Source organism: Xenopus laevis, chromosome 6L (genome assembly GCF_017654675.1).
Source record: "Xenopus laevis strain J_2021 chromosome 6L, Xenopus_laevis_v10.1, whole genome shotgun sequence".
NCBI classification, from domain to species: Eukaryota; Metazoa; Chordata; class Amphibia; order Anura; family Pipidae; genus Xenopus; species Xenopus laevis.
In genome coordinates, this window is record NC_054381.1 from 93,252,310 (window position 1) to 93,278,272 (window position 25,963).

General features: G+C 38.8%; 1 protein-coding gene across 3 annotated transcripts in view; it reads left to right on the plus strand.

The window, feature by feature from the left end:
* fars2.L (phenylalanyl-tRNA synthetase 2, mitochondrial L homeolog) overlaps positions 1–25,963 on the plus strand; it is a 195,659-nt gene that overhangs the window by 143,281 nt on the left and 26,415 nt on the right. The window lies entirely within an intron of this gene.

Below are 25,963 nucleotides of genomic sequence, written 5' to 3' on the forward strand. Positions count from 1 at the left end.
TTTTTTTTTTTGCTAAAGAGTTGAATTCTCCTTTAAGATGAGCCATTAAAGGAATGCTAGACTGACAGTTTGTGGGAATCACAATATTATAAGCAGACCTTGCAAATGCTAGGGGGGTTAGGTAGGAGTCTAGATATCCTTGTGGCCCTGATTTATATTTAATTTTAAAACATGTTTATAAAAGATGCCAAATTGTGGACCCTACAAAGAGTTTTGCTCTATTTTTCAGTAGTTTGTATTTATGCTGTTGTGGAAAATTAAACAATTTGGGGAACAGGGAACGGAAAACTGTTAGACAAATGACACAGCTAAAAACAGAAAGGAAAGCAGAAAGTACATTTTTTCTTTTTAATAATGGGTAGATCAGTTGAATAATGAATGAAGATTGTGAGTCATTAACCTCGGTAGAGGTGTTGTTACAACACATATTTCCTAAAGCTGGCCATAGATGCAAAGATCCAATCATATGAATCATTGTATGATCGGACTTTCCCATCTGCCGACCTGCCACTTACCATTCCGATCAAATAAAGTACAGAAGACCAGATCAGACGATGTTCTGCCCCTGACAGCAATCGTACAAAAGTTATGTCCTACCAAAGCTAGTCATAGTCTCCCTCTGAAAATCGTACGATTGGCAATAAATGCGATTACCCGCAGCCGTCAGAAATCTTTTAACCTGTCCGATCGACCAAACGAGGCTGAGGCTGATCGACAAATCCTGATGAAGGTGGTACGGCAGCTGGCTACAAAGCCCTAAATTATGGAGTGTGGCCCCCAGCGTGGATGGCCCCATTACGGCCAGTCATTTTTAGCAAAAGATGACACCACATGATAATGTTGAGGTGTTTCTATATACAGTGGTGTGAAAAACTATTTGCCCCCTTCCTGATTTCTTATTCTTTTGCATGTTTGTCACACTTAAATGTTTCTGCTCATCAAAAACCGTTAACTATTAGTCAAAGATAACATAATTGAACACAAAATGCAGTTTTTAAATGAAGGTTTACGTTATTAAGGGAGAAAAAAAACTCCAAATCTACATGGGCCTGTGTGAAAAAGTGATTGCCCCCCTTGTTAAAAAATAACTTAACTGTGGTTTATCACACCTGAGTTCAATTTCTGTAATCACCCCCAGGCCTGATTACTGCCACACCTGTTGCAATCAAGAAATCACTTAAATAGGAGCTACCTGACACAGAGAAGTAGACCAAATGCACCTCAAAAGCTAGACATCATGCCAAGATCCAATGAAATTCAGGAACAAATGAGAACAAAAGTAATTGAGATCTGGTAAAGGTTATAAAGCCATTTCTAAAGCTTTGGGACTCCAGCGAACCACAGTGAGAGCCATTATCCACAAATGGCAAAAACATGGAACAGTGGTGAACCTTCCCAGGAGTGGCCGGCCGACCAAAATTACCCCAAGAGCGCAGAGACAACTCATCCGAGAGGCCACAAAAGACCCAGGACAACATCTAAAGAACTGCAGGCCTCACTTGCCTCAATTAAGGTCAGTGTTCACGACTCCACCATAAGAAAGAGACTGGGCAAAAACGGCCTGCATGGCAGATTTCCAAGGCGCAAACCACTTTTAAGCAAAAAGAACATTAAGGCTCGTCTCAATTTTGCTAAAAAACATCTCAATGATTGCCAAGACTTTTGGTAAAATACCTTGTGGACCGACGAGACAAAAGTTGAACTTTTTGGAAGGTGTGCGTCCCGTTACATCTGGCGTAAAAGTAACACAGCATTTCAGAAAAAGAACATCATACCAACAGTAAAATATGGTGGTGGTAGTGTGATGGTCTGGGGTTGTTTTGCTGCTTCAGGACCTGGAAGACTTGCTGTGATAGATGGAACCATGAATTCTACTGTCTACCAAAAAATCCTGAAGGAGAATGTCCGGCCATCTGTTCGTCAACTCAAGCTGAAGCGATCTTGGGAGCTGCAGCAGGACAATGACCCAAAACGCACCAGCAAATCCACCTCTGAATGGCTGAACAAAAACAAAATGAAGACTTTGGAGTGGCCCTAGTCAAAGTCCTGACCTGAATCCTATTGAGATGTTGTGGCATGTACTTAAAAAGGCGGTTCATGCTAGAAAACCCTCAAATAAAGCTGAATTAGAACAATTCTGCAAAGATGAGTGGGCCAAAATTCCTCCAGAGCGCTGTAAAAGACTCGTTGCAAGTTATCGCAAACGCTTGATTGCAGTTATTGCTGCTAAGGGTGGCCCAACCAGTTATTAGGTTCAGGGGGCAATTACTTTTTCACACAGGTTTGGATTTCTTTTCTCCCTAAATAATAAAAACCCTCATTTAAAAACTGCATTTTGTGTTTACTTGTGTTATCTTTGACTAATAGTTAAATGTGTTTGATGATCAGAAACATTTAAGTGTGACAAACATGCAAAAGAATAAGAAATCAAGAAGGGGGCAAATAGTTTTTCACACCACTGTAGTTCCAAAAAGACTGCCGAAAGGCATAGAGTCCTGGCCCAAGGTCCAGTGGGCAAGGCTGGTAACACTTTTCTGACTGGAGACTCTCAATTGGCATACTTTGATTTGGCCCTGGCAGATGACAAAGACTATAACAAGTTAAAAGCAGAGATACTCCGACGTCTGGGTGTCAGCCGTGCAAGCTAAACTGGTGCACAAGTGGACCTACCAGCAAGAAAGGTCACCTTGTGCTTAAGACAACTTATTGCCCCCTTCACTGATGCCCAAGTCAGCCACAAAACAGGCTTTCGCAAGGTCCCTGGGGAAAGCCAGTAAGTTGTTTGCTCAGGACACAGGGGCTGACCAAAAGGCTTTAGACTGGCCTAAATTACTGGGAAACCCAGCTCTGTGCTACCACAAAGAGTCATGGTCAAGTACGTTGATAGGGACATGTTGCTGCCAGGTGCCAACTACCTATTGAGCCTATGGATTGTAACTCTGTTCAGCAGGTGTTGTTGTTTGCTCACTATGTGAGCACCGCAGACGCTGCTACAAGCAATCTGCAAGCAATATGCTATAAGAAATATTATACAACATGCAAATTAATGATAACAGACCAGCCCATATAAATGTGCATCCATAATGGGTATCCATTTGCATTCATGTTATATGTTCCTATGTTCCTATGTTACAGGACACTTCCCATGCCTCATTATTTATAAGGCCAGGGTTAGGACACAGTACAAATATCTTACTGTGTTGGCAAAATAACTCAATTCAGTGTAACTCCTAAATTTACTAAATTAGTTTGTGGGATTTCCCTAATGCTGCTGAGAAATGTATCAAATAATCAAATTTTAACTTTAATAGGTCTATTGGCCTTGCTTACAGAGTTAATATGATCGGAAGAATAAAAGACATTATTTTACAAAAACCTTAAGCAGACAGCAGCTGATAATAATATTTATTTCTGGTATACTATTAGAAAATTCATAATGGTGAGCTAGGATATCATTTCATAAAGAAGGTGATATCTAATAAGATGTAATGGAATCAAGAATACGGCACCTAGAATACCAAGAAAAACATGAATTGGCCCTAACTGGTTTAATGGTCCAACAAAACATGACTGAAAGAAGGATTAAAAGGCTTTCAAGTGTGTATAGGATTTTTATCCAGGTGTGCAAATGAAAAGTTTCTCAGTCTTCTATCTATAATAAAGAAAAAATTGGATTATCTAAATGTGTAATATCCAAAGTATAACTTCAAGTGGCACAAATGCACAGAGTAATAGAAATGGCAAGCCAGCACTACTTGTGTTTTATCAATATATATGAAGATAGAATAAGTTTAATTGCAAATTTCTTTCTGTTACAATACATTAAGTTGTAGCCCCTACATTGAAACCCAATTTACATAACATAAACGTATAATAATAACTAGAAATGAGAAAGTATTCCATTAATTATTCTTGCAATGTCAGTTGAGTAGTTTTAACTTCTGCTACAAGACTCAGCACTGTTATGGGACCTGTTATCCAGAAAGCTCAGGACCTGGGGTTTTCCAAATAAGGAATCTTTCTCAATACCTTGTCTACTCAAAAAAAAAAAAAACATGTTAACATTATATAAATCCAATAGGATTGCTTAGTCACCAATAAGGATTCATTATATCTTATTTGGGATCAATTTTTATTGTTACTGAAAAAAGTAAAAAAAGGAATTATTTTGTAACATTTTCATTATTTTGAGTAAAATGATAGATTTCAGTCTGTAATTCATAGCTTTCTGGAAAACAGATCCCATACCTGTACTATATAATATTTTTTGTATACTATAAAAATGTATCTTATATAGTTGTGATATGTGAGCTGTGATGTGAACAAAGCTTTTAAGTGAAGCAGTATTCAGTTGTATGAAATTATATCAAATGTGAAAAACTGGATGTTAAAAAAATTGGGTACCCTTGTATTTTTCCCTATTTGAATGCATGGTACTGCTCAATACTGATTACTGGCAACACCAAATTGGTTGTATTAGCTCGTTAAGCCTTTAACTTTATAGGCAGGTGTGTATCATTAGAAAAGATATCTAAGATGGCCAATTCCAAATTATGCTGCTGTTTGACTCTCTTCTAAGGGTAAGGCCAGACGAGGAGATTCGGGGAGATTTTGTCGCCTGGCGACTTATCGCCACGTCTTTTGCGCGAATATCTCCCCGAACTGCCTCAGCGTCTTTTCCCCATAGGCTACAGCGCAAAATCGTCTGCGCTAATGCACACGCGGCGATGCGTTTTCAATAGTCACCCAAAGTTGCCTCACTGATTTTGCGCTGTAGCCTATGGGGAAAAGACGCTGAGGCAGTTCGGGGAGATAGTCGCGCAAAAGTAGTGGCGATAAGTCGCCAGGCGACAAAATCTCCACAAATCTCCACTTCTGGCCTTACCCTAAAGAGTGACAGCATGGGATCCTCAAAGCAATTCTCAAAAGATCTGAAAACAAAGATTGTTCAGTATCATGCTTTAGGGGAAGGCTACAAAAAGCTATCTCAGAGGTTTAAACTGTCATAATGTAATCAGGAAATGGAAGGCCACAGGCACAGTTGCTGTAAAACCCAGGTCTGGCAGGCCAAGAAAAATACAGGAGCAGCATATGCAGAGGATTGTGGGAATGGTTACAGACAACCCAAAGCTCACCTCCAAAGACCTTCAAGAACATCTTGTTGCAGATGGTGTATCTGTACATCGTCCTACAATTCAGCGCAATTTGCACAAAGATCATCTGTATGGCAGGGTGGCCACAAGTCAGTTTGGAACAAAGTGCTTTGGACTGATGAGACATACAGTAAATTGAGTTATTTGGTCACAACAAAATGCACTTTGCATGTCGGAAGAAAAACACCTGCTACCTACTGTCAGATTTGGTGGAGGTTCAATCATGCTGTGGGGCTGTGTGTCTAGTTCAGGGACTGGGGCCCTTGTTCAAGTCGAGGGTCGGATGAATTCAACCCAATATCCATAAATTCTTCAGGATAATGTTCAAGCATCAGTATCAAAGTGGAAATTATGCAGGGGTTGGATATTCCAACAAGACAATGACCCTAAACACACTTTGAAATCTACAAAGACATTTGTGCAGAGGGAGACGTACAATATTCTGGAATGGCCGTCACAGTCCCCCGACTTGAATATCATCGAAAATCTGTGGGGTGATTTGAAGCAGCCTGTCCATGCTCGGCAGCCATCAAATTTAACTGAACTGGAGAGATTGTGTATGGTATTTGTCAAAAATACCGTTATCCAGAATCCAAACACTCACAAAGGCTATAGGAGGCGTTTAGATGCTGTTACGTTTGCAAAAGGAGGCTGAACTAAGTATTGATGTAATATCTGTGTTGGGGTGGCAACATTTATGCACCTGCCTAATTTTATTATGATGCATATTGCATTTTTTCTGTTAATCCAATAAACTTTATGTCACTGCTGAAATACTACTGTTTCCATAAGGCATGTTATATATTAAAGGGAAGTTGCTACTTAGAAAGCTCAGCCAATGATAAACAAAACTCAAAAGAATTAAAACGGGTTCCCAGACGTTTTCATATGACTATATATTTACTGACCCAGGTGCTATCCTTTGCCAATTATTCAAAGTTCATCAAGAATCCGGATGCATACTGGGATTTTCAGAAAAATAATTAAAACTCTGTGGCAAATATATAACAGAGTATGATATAGGAACCCAGCCAACCTTAGGGTTTATGCTTGTTGATCGAGTCTCCAAATATTATGATGCAAGAAGTATGTGTTTTTAGGAATCTTTCACGCTTGTCAAATAGTATTTTTTACATGAGCTTGTTTTGTGCCCAAAAAGCAAATGCTATTAAATAAATGTCCCTGCTCCTTCAAGCATTTAAACTTCTGAAGAAAATGAAAAATGATTGCAATTAACCTTTATGAGGCTATTCACAAAAGTTAAAATGAGTATAGTTTATGGATTCTATAAGATTAGCATGTGATTGTAATTCTGTGTGTTTATTTTTTTTAAGGTTTTTTTTTATCATTCCCTGTGTTTTTGTTTGGCTGTCAAGTTACTCCTGTATTTTAATTTATGTATTAGAAATGAAATAGTAAATATACTATACAACATAAAACAAAGTGAAGTGTTCAATGGTTGCTTATGGTAAGGTGATTAAACCAAAATGCAAGTTTGAATTGAATTATACCGTGAAGCAGCTCTATACAGCATGTTACATTTTTCATAAGTGTCCTTGAGAGGTAAGGTCACATGATATTAAATGGCAGATTCATCAATGCTCTTAACAACAACAAAAAAAAAATGCAGAGCATTTAGAGTTTACAAATGTTTCTCCCAGTCATACAAGTGACAAAAAGATTTGTAACAATTGTTGAAGTGCCCCATCACAATGTAAACAATTCAAATATAAAAATTTTCTGATCAAAAATAAGTGCTGACAGTCAAGAAAGTGTTATTAACTGCTTTAAATTGTTAAAGAATCCTCACTTTGAATTTAGTAAATCCACCCCTAGTGCTTGATTGTAGCTTTCACTAACATCCCAATATTCCACACTGGAATATCGAAGTACCATTCCCACACCTAGTTGTGCCTACCCACCAGCAGACCTCATCCATACTCACAGCTCAGGAAAAAATACATTCAGACAAAGACATGAGGTCCATATCAATATACTTAGGGCATTATGCCATTTTGTGCATTAAAGGGATACTGTCATGGGAAAAAATGTTTTTTTCAAAACACATCAGTTAATAGTGCTGCTCCAGCAAAATTCTGCACTGAAATCCGTTTCTCAAAAGAGCAAACAGATTTCTATATTTAGTTTTGAAATATGACATGGGGCTAGACATATTGTCAGTTTCCCAGCTGCCCCCAGTCATGTGACTTGCACCAATATACACTTGCTGGTTCAGGAATTAAATTTTATATGGAAGAGTGAATTATTTTTAGTGTAAACAGTGCAATTTAGCAATAAAAACTACATCATAAAAATCATGACAGAATCCCTTTAAGTTATCAAGTATGCCTTCAGGGATTGCTTGTCCAAGCTGGGCAACTACGTCAAAGTTATCCATAGTCTTGCCAGTACTTCACTCACTTTCTACTGATTTATTTAGTACTCTGTTACTTTATTATACGTCTTTCATAGGGAATCGTTTTTACCTTCAGCCCCATTTACAAGGTTAACACTCCCAAATTGTTACCCTTTTTATTGGCCACCACTGGGATCACCTGACTATAGTTGGGGATGATGGGAGCTACATCATGGAGCTGGCCATTAGTGATGTGTGGGTCGGGTTTTTCCCGACCCGCACCTGACCCTAACCCACCCTCCCTCCACCCACTCCCCTGCTCATACTCTGAATGGGCCGAAAATGTGACCGTCCTCAAGCATGCTTAAAAAATTTAAGGGATCTAGCCTAAACAAAATACATCATATTCTATTATCCTGCTACGGATTTAACATCATATTCTATCTGATATAGTATAAAAACTTTAATAACTGCAAGTGGTGAAAGGCTGTATTGTTTCTAATTATAATGGCAATGCTATCTCTTTGTGGATATGGAATCCAGTTGCCAAAAGGAATGCATAAAGAAGCCCCATCTATAAGGAGCTGTCCTAGAAACCATAGGATGATGAAACAACAAAATTATTGTTGGATATGGTTTCCTATATCATTGTTCTATTTTGTTGGAAATTGCTACTAAACGATTCCCAGAAACAGTAACTATTTATTTTTAGTTTTCTTCTGCTAAAGGGGTTGCATTACATCTATATATAAATTCTCGGGATGTGCCTAATCCATATTTTCAGGAATTTGCTGTTTTAAATAATCTTGAGGTATTAATGCATGTCTAAAAATGAAATGTGCCCCAAAATTTTATATTTTCTGTTAGGCCAGGTGCTTGGATCCTGCCCCAAAAGGGTTGGATTCGGCCCACTCCAGAACCAAATCCTGGATTCAGTGCATCCTTTAAATGCTCGTTCCTGCAATATATCCAAGCTTGCCTAAAAAATAAAAAATATGTTAAGAATATATCAGGCAGCAGATTGCTCAGCCAAAATAAACGAGTCTGCTGTTATCACGTGCCAAAACTGGTACTGAAAAATATTCAGATTTATTAAATCCTTGTATTTTGCTAGAGAGGAACATTATTCTCTATATAGGCCAGAAGTGATCACAGTTTGACCCCAAAATATATCAGTGCATAGAATGAAAAAACAAATATATCAAGACACTTTGAGTGATTTTAAATTCAATTAGCTGCTGACCAATCACATTGCCTACAGTTGCTTTCACTCAGAAAAGCTGAGAAAGCTTTGGCAGCATCTGTCAGTGCGAAGAGCCTTGCATTATTAATGCATTTGTTTTTCTCAGCTTTCAGCTGTGAAGCTTTTACCTCTTTGGGTAACTTTAAGGTTGGATTTCTTGTCCTGTGACTGACTAAGTGTTCAGTCAGTCACTTCACTTGCCCGCTTGGAGTCATAAAGAAATTTAGTTGCCCCTCCAAGAGAGGATGCAGGCAAGGTTTTATATTGCCTTCCTTTGGATCAGCTAGCACTTTTCACTTTGTGAAAAGGTTTTATTTTAATGGATGTTTAATTTATTTGTGAGGTTAAAAATAATCTGCTTTAGATCAAGTAATACTCTTTAAAATGTGTTAGTTGAAAAAGGGCTTTGTTATGCATTACTAACTTCATGGAAAATATTTGGCAGTATAGTTTTGTTTTGCTGTATTCTCACACACCATCACTTTTCTCAAATAACCTTCATTTGAGAGGTCAGATTGTTGCCTTCAATGCTTTGGTGTCTGAGGTCTGGGCTATAGCTGTTTCTGCTTTGGATTTTGGCTCATGTGCATCTGATTGGGGCAGAAAGCCAAAAGGCTAAAAGAGAAAATATTGTGACAGTGTGTTTAGATACTCTTTCTGGCCTAAAATGTACAGGGAAGTTACATAGTTAAGTTGAAAAATAAAGACCAAAGTCCATCAAATTCAGCCCCTCCAAATGAAATCCGTACATACACACACTCACACCGACCAGGGGAGCTTCGCCAATGAGGCGAGTTGAGGCTCTCGCCTCAGGCGGCAGTGCCTCACTGGGTACCAGGGGCGGCAAAAATGCAGCTCCTGGTACTTTAAGAGCCGAATTTCCGGTTTTCAAACCAGAAATTCGGCTCTTTTAGCGCAGAGAGTGCAGTTCGGCTCTCTACGCTAGTGTAATGACCCTCTCTGCCGCCCTCGTGGACCCCCCTGGATCCCCTTAGGTGCAAAAAGCTAAGCGCACGGGGGAGGGGGGACGGCAGCAACTGCTGCTGCCTCAGGCGGCAGATGGGCCAGGATCACCCCTGACAACGACCCCTCCATACACCCACATTAACTATATATACCAATATCTATACTAATTGTAAATTTTAGTATCGCATTAGCCTATGATATTATAGCAAATCATTCAAGCTCCTCATAAAGTCATTCATAGAATCTGCCAGCACAACATCTCCTGGCAGGGCATTCCACAACCTTTAGGTTACATTTTATGGAATGCAAAGTTTCGCCTAGTGAAAATAGGGTGGATTTTCCCTTTCAGCAAGGTAATAAGTAGCAGCTGAGGTTAGACCATCTATTGCCTGTAAAAAGGGTGTTATCCCACCCAAACATATGGGCTCTTCCCTTGGATAGCTGATAGAGACAGGGCTCTCTTGTGTTTCTGGAGGAAAGACATGGTTCTGGTTTGCTGTGTGACAGGAAGCCTGAGAGGGAATCAAGAGTCCTGTGGAGCCTAATACGAGACGAGAGTGTCTGAGCCTGAGCTTCAGTGAACAACGGCGTAACTATGAGCTACCACCCCCCTGCAAAATAATCTTCTGGGGGTATGTTTCCTCAGTTGCGTTGTGCATGCTGACCCCCCGGTCCCCTGATTGTCTGCTCTCCTTTCTGACACAAATATAGCATGTGGCGGGTGGGTGGGTGAGTGACGCATTGTAGTGCACTCCGGTGGGGACTACCATACAGCAGGCCCCTTGGCCCGGTCCCCTGCCATCTTCCCCCGTTTCCCTGAGAGGCCCTGGGGTAGTCAGGAAGACTACAATTTCATTTGTGAGAGAGACTGTTATATTTTTGATGCCATAAGAAGACAATCACCTTGTTAATGTGTTTTTTAGTTGAAATTATTCAACTGTAAAGGCAAAGTCTGATTTTTCTTTCACTGTCTGCTCTGTGCACAAGAAACCAGCATGAGTCCATCAGAAAGTCAAATCTTTCCACAATATCTAAAAAACATGCTGCTAAACGCAATGAGAAAATAGTGGTTAGCTATTTTTTATCTTATTATAGCATTTCAAACTGTTCACTACTACTCATTCTTACGTCCAAAACTACTGCTAAGAGTTCATTGTTCATTATGCGGAATGCTTGGGACTGGGTTTTCTGGACAAGGGATCCTTCTGTAATTATTATCTCTATTCCTTCAATCTGATAAAAAAAAATAATTTAAATATTAAAAAGAAACCCAATATGATTGTTTTTCCACCAATATGGATTCTTGCCGCTAAGTTAGGATCAAGTACAAGATATTGTTTTATTAACACAGAAAAGGAAATCATTTTTAAAAATAATAGTTATTTGCTTATAATGGATATACAATCTTGTAATTTAAGGATTTCTGGATAACAGGTTTAAAGCAATACGGTGTAACCCCAGAAATAGTGGTACGGTACGCCCCCCCCCCGGAATAAAAAGGTATGGTCCATAGCGTCTTGAGAAAAGTGATACGTCCAACCACCTCAAGAAACGTTACACAGTCCTACCCCCCCCCCCAGAAAAGTAGTACAGCCTAACCAACACCCCTTGAGCAAAGTGGCATGGTCCAATCCACAGGCGAAGTGGTATGGTCTGACCCCTCTCCCTGTGCTAAGTGGTACAGTTGGACCCCCCCTCTCAAGCCATGTGGTAACATAGTAAATTAGATTGAAAAAAGACATGTCGATCAAGTTCAACCTTTTAACTTTTTTTAATCTGTTTTAACTGCTAGTTGATCCTGAGGAAGGAAAAAAAAAACATCTGAAGCCTCTCCAATTTGCCTCAGAGGGGGAAAAATTCCTTCCTGACTCCAAAATGGCAATTGGACCAGTCCCTGGATCAACTTGTACTATGAGCTTCCATAACCCTGTATTCCCTCACTTGCTAAAAAGCAATCCAACCCCTTCTAATGCATCGGCCAGTACAACTGGTTCAGGGAGAGAATTCCACATCTTCACAGCTCTCACTGTAAAAAAAACCCTTCCGAATAATTAGGCGGAACCTCTTTTCTTCTAATTGGAATGGGTGACCTCTTGTCAGCTGGAAAGACCTACTGGTAAATAAAGCATTAGAGAGATTATTATATGATTATGATTATATAGATGACTATAAAGAAGCCATATATGCAAAAACTGAAAAACCAAGTCTGAATAGAGGTGGGGGTGAAACATCTATTGTCATACAATGCTGTTTTCGCACCTCTCCCTGGAAGGTTTAATAACACATCAAAGCTCCAAATTTACTAATGCAATCAACACCTAATTTAATGACATCATTGTGGAATATGATAAACAGATTATGCTGATTGGAGCAACATTCCAGAGGATATATATTCTCAAAGGAAGATTTACAAGTTATTCTGAATTGAGAAAGCCAGTTTGATGACTGGTGAAACGTCTTCAAGGGAAAAAAAACAAAGCAAGTCCAGTTGATTTGACTTATTTCTATAGATATATATATTTAGTTATACACAGTTATCATATCACCCTTAAGCGCCTCTTCTCCAGTGTGAACAGTGAATGATCCTACTCCCCTCTCGGGCAAAGTGGTATGGGTCGCGCAGTATCACTTTTCTTGAGGGGGTTGTTGGACTGTCGCATGGAGGAGCAGTTAGACTGTATCATGTTGCACATAGGGAGTATCTGTCTTTACCACTTTTCTTGTGGGAGGGGTTGTACCATACCAATTTTTTGTGTGCGTCAGACAGTCACACGGAGGGGGATGTCAGACCATACCACTTCCCATGGGGGGGTTGTCAGACTGTACCACTTAGTTTGGAGAGGTCAGACCATACCATTTTTCTTTGGGATGGTCAGACGGTATCGTTTTGCATGGAGTAGTGTGTCGGACAGGAGCTATTTCCACGGGAAGGGGTGTCAGACCGTTCTACATAGCATGGGTGTGTAGGACTGTACCACATCATCTGGAAGGGTCCACAGTTAGTCCACTACAACAGATATCCATTTTGCATCAAGATTCTGGAGAGAACATTTATGACCTGACATTTATAGAGTAAGCTGACCCTAAGAGCAACATTGGGTGTTGCCACTCCAAAACAGGAGGGATGAACAATTGATAAGGATTTGGATTTAAAGATATCCATTCATGTTAGAAGAAAAGGATGGTCCCATCTTAACATAATAAAAGGCTTCTTTCTGACCAGTTGTACTGACAGATACATGAGCTAGTTTCAAGAGAGAGTTGGATAACTTTTGAGGACGTAAGAGAATAAAGTTACTCTTTGTACAAGTTGTTCCAGGGACTGTTTCAGTCAGCCAGTCACTTCAATTGCTCTCATGGAGTCAGGAAGGAATTCTGTTGCCATTCCAAGAGAAATTAGAGGATTCAGATGATTTTTTTTTGCCTTCCTTTGGATCAACCAGCATGTTTCACTTTGTCGAAAGGTTTGAACTTGATGGACTTATCATTTTTGCAAGCTTAAAATAAATCTGCTTTTGATTCATATAATTATCTTTGAAATTTGTTAAAAAAATTAGTTAAAAAAAGGCATAGTTATGCACTTCTCACCATAAATGCAGCAACTGTACACACAATCTGTAACCTCAAATAACCTTCCTGTGAGAGGTCATATTGTTGCCCTCAGTGCTTAGTTCGATTATAACAGGCAGACATATTTGTTGGCGTCTGAGGTCTGAGCTATAGCTGCTTCTGCTTTGGATTTTGGCTCATATGCATCCCATAGGGCAGAAGGCCAAAAAGCTAAAAGAGAAAATATCTAAAGAACATCCTGCTAAACACAATGATAAAATAGTGATAAGATATTCTCAAATAAAACAATCTGGCTGTTGATTACATGTTTTCTACCCTATTAACCTTGTCTCCCAATAAAATGCTTTTGTATTGTACCTACAGTTGTATTTACTGTATATTTATCTGCTGGCTAATGTTTAAGACTTCTAAACTGGGCTTTTTAGCATCACATAAGTCCCAAAAACCTCACACTTGTTATTTATGCAAACATTTATAACTCTGTATTTTTTAAAAATCCCCTTAGAGGTGTTATTATGCCACCAATTTTTTTCCTTTAAATTTCCCATGCTACATTGCAATTATGAGTAACTTCTCATGCTGCATTGCGTCATCACTTTGTCATAATTATTTAAATGTAATGGCGCAGCGCACCACTAATAATGATTTAATAGGCACTATGTAATGACACAGTGACACATTTTCTCAAAAATTGTTGGTGCCATCTGTACTTTTTCTTTTTAATTCTTGAAATCATTTAGAGACTGTGATTTCCTGATTGCAAGTCCAGAAACCATTTATATAATTCAGTTTTATCCTATTATTTATTTTCCTTAGTGACAAATGGTTCTTAATTGTTTTTGGATGGGGCTCAGATTAAGTGTAGGGTTCCAGCCTAGTTAACCAAGATATTTTTAGCAATTGTTATGAAACGTCTTTCAATTACTGTTATCTACTATAGACGAATGTCTTTGTATTAAAGGAAATAAGGGGAAATCATTGTTGGCTTACTATGCTAACTAATTTTAGTTACAGAATGGGCCACGAGGGTCTGTACTAAAGCTTAAAGGAGAACTAAAGCTTAACTAAAGAAGTAGCTATAAATGTTGTACATTATGGGGCACATTTACTATGGATTGAATATCGAGGGTTAATTAACCCTCGATATTCGGCCGTCGAAGTAAAATCCTTCGACTTCGAATATAGGCGGCTGTCTAGGGCGCCATCATTGAGGGGCACACTTTTAAGGGGATTTTTTTCGGTTTTTAATTTTTTCGTTTTTTTCAAGCGTTTATTTAATAATTTATTTCAGTAATCATGGTCACCCATTTGGGTGGAATCCATCTCCTTCACCTTCTCCCTCTTGCTGGCAAGTAATAGCTCCTTCTGTGATGTGCAGCCCAATGTGCTGTTGGCACAGGTAAAGATTGGGGGCAATATGATGGCTGCAGGAGGGCTGTATGATGGATGGCTGCTGAGCTTGCTGGTATAGGTATAGGGAGCAGTAATATAAATGAAAAAATGTTGTACGCTTTCTTGCTCTATTTAAAAACCATCATGGTAAGGAGGGAAATGGTAATGCAGGACAGGGGGGCACTGAGTGAAGCTCTTGCCTAGGGTGTCAAACTACCTTGTGCCTGCCCTGGCAAGGATGTCACTCATATGTGAAAAAGGCTAAGTCATATAAGACATACCCATAAATTCATATGCCTCCTCCCCTGTGTATAATACAGTACCCCATCCAGGTCTGGACTGAGGATTAAAATAGGCCCTCGCATTTCAGGTACACAGAGGCCCAAACAGCCCCCACCAGCCTGCTAAATACTGACTTTCTATCGGACCTTATAGCAGCCCCTCTCGCATTTGCCAGAACCCACAGATTGTCAGTCCGGGCCTGACCCCATCATATGATTAAACACCTTAGGGGCCACTAACAATAATTTTCAAATGCTAACAAACCCCCAGAACAAATACCAAAGTATGACACACACAGGGAGCATAGGGAAGGCAGAACAGAGCAGGAGACAGGAATCAGGACCAGTCTAATATGTGCTACATACAGTGACACAGTGCTGGTGCCCCATTATCATTTTGAATAAGGTGTGAACAGGTGAACAATGTGGACAGTTTCAGTCTGGGTCTCAGGTGTGAACAGTACAGGGCTTTAGGGGTATGAAATAGAGGTGTCACAAGTGTGACAGGGGGATCACAGGTGTGAACAATACAGGGGATTACAGTGTGAATTTGAGGTTTAAACAATGCAGGGGCCAGTTAATCTCTGTAGTGATACCTTTTAAATTTTACAAATGGTAAACAGACAAAGCAGACAGATTTTGATGTGGAGGGCCATATAAGGGGGGGGTCACGGGCCGCCAGTTGGACAGCCCTGATCTAGATATACCACCATATTACGACCCAGAAGGTCACGAAAAATATCATTAACAAGCATCCCCGTCGGCCCCTTGAACTCACTAGACAACCAGGTAACCTCATAGATATAGTCTTAGAGCAGAGTAAATACTTATTTATAGTTTTTCTCACCCTTTAAACTATAGAAGGATACCTGTCTTTGGTGACCTGTGTTTATTATCTGTAACCTTTTTAACAGCTACTAAGGGACATATTTATAATTTTGAACCTCTGCCTTTGAGACATTCATATCTCATATTTCTTTAAGGTTAATAAGCCTGTGACTCAGGCTTACAAATATTATTTTATTCAGGCAAAAAAGTATATTTAGCACAAGCCCTTTTCATTCAACTCATACTGAATAATAGGATATATTGCCCTGTAATATTCATTTTTAGGAGTGTTTTTCCAAAGATACTGTTCATGTTTTGTCATCCATGCATTTTTCAAAGCAAGCTCTCTCCAGTGTCATAAATTTAAATCACTAATATAATTTATTTTGAACAAATATTATGCTTTTTGAACTTAAATTTTCACTTCATTGCTATTTAATTTTATTCTGTAAATGACATACAGTATGTGTCTTCTTTATTAATTAGTCTAGTTTAGAAGAAGTGATGGCACACATCCATTGTTCCATATTAGCGATTATACCCAGAGGAGCATTGGCATCATGATGCTCCTTTTGTGCTCTCACAGCATATCCATGTTGTTGCTATTGGCACTAATATGCATACACTATCTATCCTGTATTTGTACTCTGGCTACTACTCTGACAGCCATGTTAGTCCAGATACCAGTGCCTACAGACAGTAACATGGACACATACAGTAGTCGATTATAAAGGATAATATACCCTATTACATTTTAAAAGAATATTACAAGCCACCTTGGAGTTCTCTGTCCTATATGAAAGTATTTGGCCTTTAACCTCATGCTTTTATTTGGTCAAGGAACGCCTTTGTAATTTTTAATATCCTGATTGATTACTGTAGAGGGTGCATTATCCCCTACATAACAGACATTTTATAACAATATATTATTACACAAATGTTAGTCATGTAAATGTATCTTGTATTATAGTGTTATCTCTGAATAGGAACTATTTTGTTTCTTAAGGCACTATGATATTTCTATTTATTGCTGTTACCTATAATTCCTATTGTAATATTAAAATAAAATAATGTCCACTAATAGTACAGTTGTATGCAAACATTATTGAGCTTTATCTTCAAAAGATCATTATTGAGCTGTACAGTATCTTCAAAAGATTGCATTTTTAATATTATTAATTTAGGATAATATTAGTATTATTAAGGAATCCGGGCACGGTTTGGGTGGGTGAGGGTTTGAGTCGGGTGCTGATGGAGCTTTTCTCGACCTGCACATCACTAATGGGAAGTATCTGCCCTTGGAATGGCACTGTTATTGCTGTCTCTACAGACATTTGCTCTCTTTCAGCATTACCGTGCTTCTAACTTCCAAGCCACTCCATTGATTTTGTTTTACGATTCAGTAAAACCTGTTCTGATTCTCTCATTCCAGTGCTTTATGTGTCTTTGTGGAATACTGCATTATTCTCGCCCTTTATTTCGCACTCGTTTGAAGATGCAGTTGTCCTATGACCATTTAAAAAGGCTTTTTAAGGTTAACTTTGCATCAATCTATATTGCACAAAACAAATCTAATGTTACCATAAATCACTTTTGTAGTGTGTTTAAAAGGGTTGGTTCACCTTTGCATTCACTTATAGAATGACCAGTTCTAAGCAACTTTTTAGAAGGTCTTCGTTATTTATTTATTTATTTTATAGTTTTTTAATTACTTGCCTCCTTCTTCTGCCTCTTTCCAACTTTCAAATAGGGGTCACTGACCCTATCTAAAAACAAATGCTCTGTAAGGCAACACATTTATTGTTAATGCTACTTTTGATTACTCGTCTTTATATCCAGACCCTCTCCATATTTCAGTCTCTTATTTAAATAAATGTATGGTTGCTATGGTAATTTCAACCCTAGCAACCAGATTGCTGAAACTGCAAACTGGAGAGCTGCTAAATGAAAAGTTAAATAACTAAAAAAAACATTTGTGATAAAAAATAAAAACCAATTGAAAATTGTTTCAGAATATCACTACATCATACTAAAAGATAACTCAAAAATGAACAATCCATTTAAAGGAGAACTAAGGCTTAACTAAAGTAGTAGCTGGAAATGTTGTTTATTATGTTTTAGGCTTCTATACCTGCCCAAGGCAACCACAGTCCTTTAGCAGGGAAGATCTGTGTCTCTGAAGATGCCCCAGTAGCTCCCCATCTTCTTTTCTGCTGATTCACTGCACATGCTTTTTGCTGCTGTCACTTACCTTAGGGACTGACTCAAAATATACAGTACTCGTAGAATATAAATGTCACACTATAAGGCTGATTAGTAATTAATACCGATAATTACTACATGGCAGCAGGGGCGATCCTGGCCCCTCCGCTGCCTGAGGCAGCTTGCAGTTGCTGCCACCCCCTCCCCGTGCGCTCACCTTCTTGCGCCGGAGGGGGTCCGGGGGGGTCCATGAGGGCAGCAGAGAGGGCCAGGATGCTAGTGCAGGGAGCATAATTGTGCTCTCTGCGTTAGAAGAGTCGAATTTCCGGTTTCAAAACAAACAAACAAAAACTGTGAATTTACTATGTTTGTAATGCTGATATGAATTGTTAGAAGGTAAGAGCAATGGTACATGGGGCAATCGCAAAAATGTTTTTGCCTGTGAAATTTTCAGCTCAATGGACTTTATAAATAGCCTTTGTTTGATCAAATATGTTATTTTGCTGAATGAGAGGTCTATTCACTGAGAGATGTGCCATAACAAAGTGGAGCAGCAGAATGGACAGGTCTTCATAGAGGAATGCACATGGTGCTGTGTATTGTATTGGCCACCGTTCAGACAGAAGCTGGGCAGTCATGATACAAGTAATGCACACTTGGTACTTGCATTATCAGAAACTCTGTCATTCTAGGACACTTTATACATATACACAGATTTTGGAACATTGGTTCTGCATAAGCTTCAAGTCTAAGTCCCTGATCTCAAGCCATTCGTGAAAGTGATGTCCTCCAATTTTCTGAGCTTCTCTCTGAACAGCAGCCAATACAACACATAGAACATCCAATTCCTAGGTGACCTGCATTCCTCAGTGAAGACCTGTCTACTCTGCTGCTCCACTTTATTATGGCACATCTCAATTCTGTGAGCGGATGTCTCTTATTCAAAGAGTAAACATATTTAGTTATAAGAACCCTGCCTTCCAGCCAGAGGAGTTTCCTTTGTCACTATGCAATTATACAGCCTCCATAGGTTATTTTTACTGTTTCTTTAATATAGTGTAGTATTGGTTTATATATGACTATATTAAACTAACCATGGTGCTTGTGGTTAGACACATGCACCATTTTTTGAGTAGAAGAAGGTATGCTGCGACTGAAGTAAATGTGCATATATATATGTGAGGACCGAAATGTTGATCCAATAAAGATAAGTTTTAATGAGAAGCTCCATGTGTGCAAAAAAAATGTAATTAAATATTTTAATCACAGTCAATGGCCTATTTAAACAGAGTATAAAAACATAAGTCAAATATGCCACATATTTCAATCTGCCATATTTATCTTATGTTAAAGACGTTGATTAGCTTCAAATTAACTTTAGTATGATGTAGAGGGTTTCAGTTTCCAATTTCTGCAATCTAGTTGCCAGGGTCCAAATTGTCCTAGCAACTACGCAGTGACTTGAATAAAAGAGACTGGAATATGAACAGCAGAGGCTAATACAAAGTAGCAATAACAATAATTGTGCAGCCTTACAGAGCATTTGTATTTTAGATGGGATCAGTGACCCCAATTTGAAAGCTGGAAAGAGTCAGAAAAAGAAAGCAAATAATTCAAAAACTATAAAAAAATATAAAGGCCTATTGAAAAGTTGTATGTTATGTTTTAGGTGGTGTAAAGTTGGAACTTAAGGCCATCAGGTGGCGAAGAAGGAAATAAACAATTATTAACACTTATAACGCTATATAAATACCACAACCAATTTTTTGATGAAAGATTGCAGGGGCCACAGAGGACAGTGTGAAATCATTCATAAGGAGAAATACACAGCTTTATAAATATACATTTATTTTACACTAGTTTTCCATAAATCATTTTACACAACTTGATATACAGTATAGTATTTATCCCATTCTACATTCATTACTATAAACAATAGGACATTATAACACTATCTCTCTGGGAGACCTCCACATAAATATAAATGCAAGAAATATGGCAGAATATTTACATGTCATTCTATTTCACCAGCCTTGTCTCTTCAGTCTAATTTGTAAGCAGGTGGCTATTAGCTATTTCTCATTAATGATGCTGAAATGAATCTTGCCAAACATGGGGCATGATCAGCTCCTCCTACTTTGATCTATACGGTCACGTTCCCCATAGAAGTTCTTTCTAGTGGTAAGCTTGTTTTTATGTGCAAATGATTTTATCCCCATCTGTAATCCCTCTATCGACATTGCATACCTCATATATATATATATATATATATATATATATATATATATATATATATATATATATATATATATATATATACAAAACACGATCTGGAGCACTCCCAAGTACTGGTCAATGCCTAGGTGCTGGTTAAATAATTAATATCAAATTTGCAAATAAACCGCACAACCAGGTCTTGCATAAAGTGTAAAAATCAAAAACTTATTTTATTATCGACGTTTCGGCTCCAAACTTAAGCCGTCTTCAGGAGGTGAAAACTGCACACTTTACACACATATTTAAAGGCTAAAATGGTGCCAACATTCAAGTGATGACGTCATCACACCACTGTGTTACCATTGGTGATTGTGAATACAACGTGTGTGACCCCATATTGGATGGGTTTAAAAAATATTGTTAAAATACATAGTTAAGTCTACTCAGAGACTTCATATACCACTATGCTGCAAATATGAACAACCGTGACACTTGTGTATTATAGTGCTGTTATCCAGTGTTAACGTGCCCAATATAAAACATAACATAGCGCACATCTGGTGCGCTATGTTGCCCATGCCCCCAGGAGAAATGTCAACAACGCTCGTATCTACCTTATCGCCGTATTTGTAGAACACATGTCACCGATCGTTTGCAAAAGTGAGCCCTTAATTTAAAGCTTCATCCGGGAGGAGTCTATCCACCGCAAGTCTGTATCCCGAGCAAGTCGTTAGTAGCTCCTCGAGAGTTCAATCCTGTGATTGGAGTACGTGCGCCCATCAATCAACCTCATCGCTCGTTCGGTATTCGTTCCTCTTCAACAGTATAGGACGCCAGCTTCTGACAGTTGCGCCGATCAGCGTGTGACAGGGGCTGCCAATAGGCGCCCGTGTTCACGCCAAACTGGGCATCAATCAGGTATTCTTATATATTTCATCCTTATCAAGCGCCCTCTCTGTACGTCTGTAGCGATCCGCGTGTGGCACAGGTATTCAGATGGACGCCAGTGTTCACGCCGGTCGTTCTGTCGGAGGAGCGCTTCATACAAAAAACAAATCTCTATGAGACGTCCAACTTGCATGCAGGATTTGAAACCGTGGCTTGGCTTGGATTGTTCCCTCATATCACCTCATACGGCTCGTACTCCTGGCAAATCATGCTATCTATATTCGCTTACTTATGCACGGAGTCATGTGTTACTACTGCCGACCGTCAATCGCAACCCTTCATATTCCCTCAGGGGTATAGGGAAAAAAAAACACCTGAAAAACAGTAAAAGCATTATTCAATCACCAAAAGCAATCCGCAACTTAACTTTAAACATAATTAATGATGCGCTCATGAACTGAGTAACCACAGTCAATGTTCCAAATAGTCACTTATAGGGGAAGGGAATAAGTATCAAACTCTCAAAGTTGGCCACAAAGTATCCACGTCCTGCTGAAAGAAAACATTGTAGCAAGTATGGAGATACATAATAATCCTGCCTCCTGGAACCTCATCATCCATAAGAAAGTGAAGAGGAGCTCTCAGTAGAAAGGAGACATAGGCAAGGTTTCATTGAGACCATGAGGGACAAGGGTATCCAATTTGTAAATCCACATAGATTCTCTTTGGACTAATAATAAGTCCCTGTTCCCTCCTCTTTTAGGGGCTGGTATATGGTCTATAATCATATGTCTGAATTGTGGTAGTGTATGTTTGTAAGACAGCCAGTGTTTCGGTATCGGTTGGTCCGCTTTCCCCGAATTAAGGGCCAACCTGATCGCACTCCTATGATTGTTCATTCTCTCACGATAGGTAGTGGAAGCTTTACCTACATAATGTAGTCCACAAGGACACCACGCCATATAAACCACATGGTCAGTGGTGCAAGTCACCCTGTGTGATATGTTGAATTTATGTCCTGCCCTGGGATGTGTAAATTGGGAGCCCTGCAGCATCCCGTTACATGTCAGACAGCTGGCACACCTAAAACATCCTTTCCTTAGTGGTTTGTCTAACCATGTACTCCCTTTCTTGGGGGTGTCCGTTAGATCTTTTTTAACAAGCATATCACTCAGATTGGGACCCCTTCTGTATGCAACCAGAGGGGCTTTTGTTTCAAAAAAAGGCAAACTGCCATCAGATTCCAGGATTTCCCATCTGTTCTTTATGGATTTCTTAATCTGCGAACTCCTATCCGTCCAATCAGTCACAAAAATTAAGTTAGGGTTTTCTCTGGGGTGCTGGTCATCTTTAGTTAATAACTCATCCTGTGTGTATACTTTGGCCCGTTCCAACTGTTCATCAATCAACCTCCTTGAATATCCCCTTGAGGCAAACTGCGACCCTAGTGCAGAGTGTTGTAGTTCAGCGATCTCTCTGTCCGAGTTATTTCGGATAATTCGTAAGAATTGGGAAAATAGGACCCCTCGGGACATGTGTGGTGGATGATGTGAATGTGCATGTACTAGGCTGTTTCGATCAGTCGTTTTTTTGTAAAGAGAAGTCCCTAGTTTCATCCCTTGTCTGAAAATAGTGATGTCAAGAAAGTGGATTTGTTGTTTATCATATTCCAAGCTAAGTTTGATGGGTGAATCCAAACTATTCAAAGAGGAATGAAAACTCTGGAGTTCATCCTCCGACCCCTGCCAGATCAAAAGCAAATCATCTAAGTAGCGCTTGTAAAAGTAGATATTCTTTCCACCCATGGGTAACAAATATTGGGTCTCATATTGTTCCATATAAAGATTTGCAAATGAAGGGGCGACATTAGAGCCCATCGCGGTCCCCGAGATCTGTAAATAGAAGACCCCTTTGAACGTGAAATAGTTGTGGGACAATATGAGATCCAATAGTGACATCAAAAATTCAGTGGGAGGTACTCCCATGTGTCTTTAGTTAATGCTTCTCTGCAAGCCCCAATGCCACCCACATGTGGGATTACTGTGTAGAGACTAGATACATCCATTGTGACCAATAGTCTTCTGATACATTCAAATCCTTCAGGAGTGTTAAAAGATGTGAGGTATCCCTGATGTGGGACTCCATTGCCTGGACAGCAGGCTGTAAGTACTGATCTAAATATTTGGCCACTGGTTGAAATAGGGAGTCTATGGCAGAAATGATAGGACGCCCCGGGGGTTCAGTCATAGATTTGTGGATCTTTGGTAAAGTATATATAAAAGGAATCTTGGGAAAGTCTGTCACCAGAAACCTGTATATATTATCATTTATCCATCCTGAGTCTATAGCTAATTTGATGAGAGAGTCCAACGACTGTTTGTATGTGCTTGTTGGGTCCCCTGTCAATTTGGAGTATGTATTGGTGTCAGCTAGTTGTTGGAGAATCTCCCTTTCATAATAAGTCTTGTCCAATAGTACTATCGCCCCGCCTTTGTCCGCCTGCCTGATAATAAGGTTGTTGTCAGCCTTTAGAGATTTAATCGCACTTTATGCAAGACCTGGTTGTGCGGTTTATTTGCAAATTTGATATTATATATAGTGCCCATACAAATGTTTGCTTCCAACTGTCCATTGTTTTTATGTTGAAAAGTTTTTAGAAATGTTAGAAAAGTAAAAAAAATGAAATGTAGTGTTTGCAGGTCAGTAATGAATTTTTGAGTAGAAATTGAGCAGGTCTTACAAAAAATTGGGGTTGTGGAGGGGGTCTGTGTTTGAATAGAATTGAGCTGATTGGGGCATTGCCTAAAGGAATCATATTGCAATTAATAGCACGGTGAATCTGTCAGATATATGTATCCCCTTATTCTCTGTAATAATAAAACAGTAGCCAACTAAGATATAATTAATCCTTATTGGAAGCTAAAATAGCCTATTAGGTTTAATGTTTACATGATTTTCTAGTAGGCATAAGGTATGAAAATCTAAATTATGGAAAGATCCATTATCTGGAAAACCCCAGGTCCAGAGCATTCTGGATAACAAGTCCCATACCTGTTATGAGTTACTCCTGCCATATGCTCTACCTGCATTAAGACAACATCAGTAAATCCCTACATATCATAGTTATATTTACAATTACAAAGAATTGTAGAGAATTCCAGTAAATAACAATAAAAAAAAATGCAGTATTGACTGAAGTATGCCTCATTCATTTTGTGATAGTTTCCACTATATGCAATCAGGCAGATACTATCAAATTATGTCCTGATCTCTTTCCAGCATTCTCTAGTAAAATATGTGGAGACATAGGGCAACTCAGAACTCATATATTTCCTTATTATTCTCTGCCAGCCTTTTATAATTCAGATTTCTTATGCTAAACTCTTGATCTGAAGCAGTTCTTTTGTCATAAGAGGTGACACTGCATCAGATCAAGCTAAAATAATTGAGGCAATAAAAATGAAAAATGGCACCCCTCTTGGCACACATTAAAGTGTTAGAAATCTTTTGCTTCTAACTTTAGTGGAAACATCTTTCAAACTGTTTGTTCATCACATATAGAGGATTCACTAAGTGAGTTAATATGAAATGTATGGAAACATTAACTGCTGAATGCAAGTCAATCTAATTTAAACATCCCTATCAGATTAACAGAAAGCGAGCTATTTTAAATATAGTTATGACTGTATGTGTGAAATACGCTAATTCAATGGTAGGTTACAAAGTTTTGGTAGCTGTAGAGGAAATCGCACACCCACGACAGACGTCCAATATAGTGGTACCTGGTGCCCGGTGATAAAGGAATCGGCAAACCTCTCAAATGGATACGAAAAAGCACACCGGCACACAGGATTTGAAGCTGCAGGGCAAGCCCTTGCAATTTTTTAATGCAGTGCAGGTGCAACGTTTCGGGGTCACGCCCCTTTGTCAAACATAGTGCAGAGGTGAAACAGACAGGTATATATAGGCATCAAGATAATTACCATTTGCAAAAAGTGACATAGTGCAATCAATAATTCATGATTAAAAATAAAGAATTGTATTACAAAAATATTGTTATGTATAGAAAAATTTTTTCTTTAAAATTTAAGAGAAAAATACCATATCTGAAAGATAATAACCCAGTAAAGAAATCCGACAAAAAAACTGTGTATAAGTCCATAATCCATATTTGAATTCCAAAAAACAGTCCAAAATAAGTGTCCTTGAAGTGGTTGTTTAAAAATTGTAACTTTATGAAAGAAGTAACTTCCTAAAAAAGGTTACAAAGTTTTGACAGTTTTATAGAGAACTTATGACACTTAAGGGAAATGGGACCACTCATGCTCCAAAAACATTCAGGCATGCTAAATTGTAATAAGTTGTAATGTGGTGCTTTCCACCACATTAAATCTGTATTGCATAACTCTCAACTGTCCCTTTTTGTGCCGGACAGTTCCGATTTTGACAACTCAGCCCGCAGTGCCAGGTTTCCCTATGAAATGACCCCAGTATCTCTTTGATCCCTGTACTGACGCCAGAAAAAGGTACAGCGTTTCTAAAAATTAAATAAGAGGTTTAATACTCAGCACCTGCACTTAGATACATTTTTAACAATATAAAAAAAGCAAATATACAATTGCAACTATTTAAGATAAGCAGGTCCCTTGGTTAAAGGAGAAGGAAAGGCCTATTTACTTGGGGGGCAAAAAGTTAGGCACCCCCAAGTGGTTATAAATATTTACCTCACACCTCGGGCCGGTGCATTATTGTCTTTAATTAAAGATGCATTGTGCTTAAAAAAGTAGCGTTTCGGTTGATTTATTGAAAAAATCTACAAAAACCCTACTAGCCCCATCCATATGTTCAATTTCCTGCTAGCTCCTTT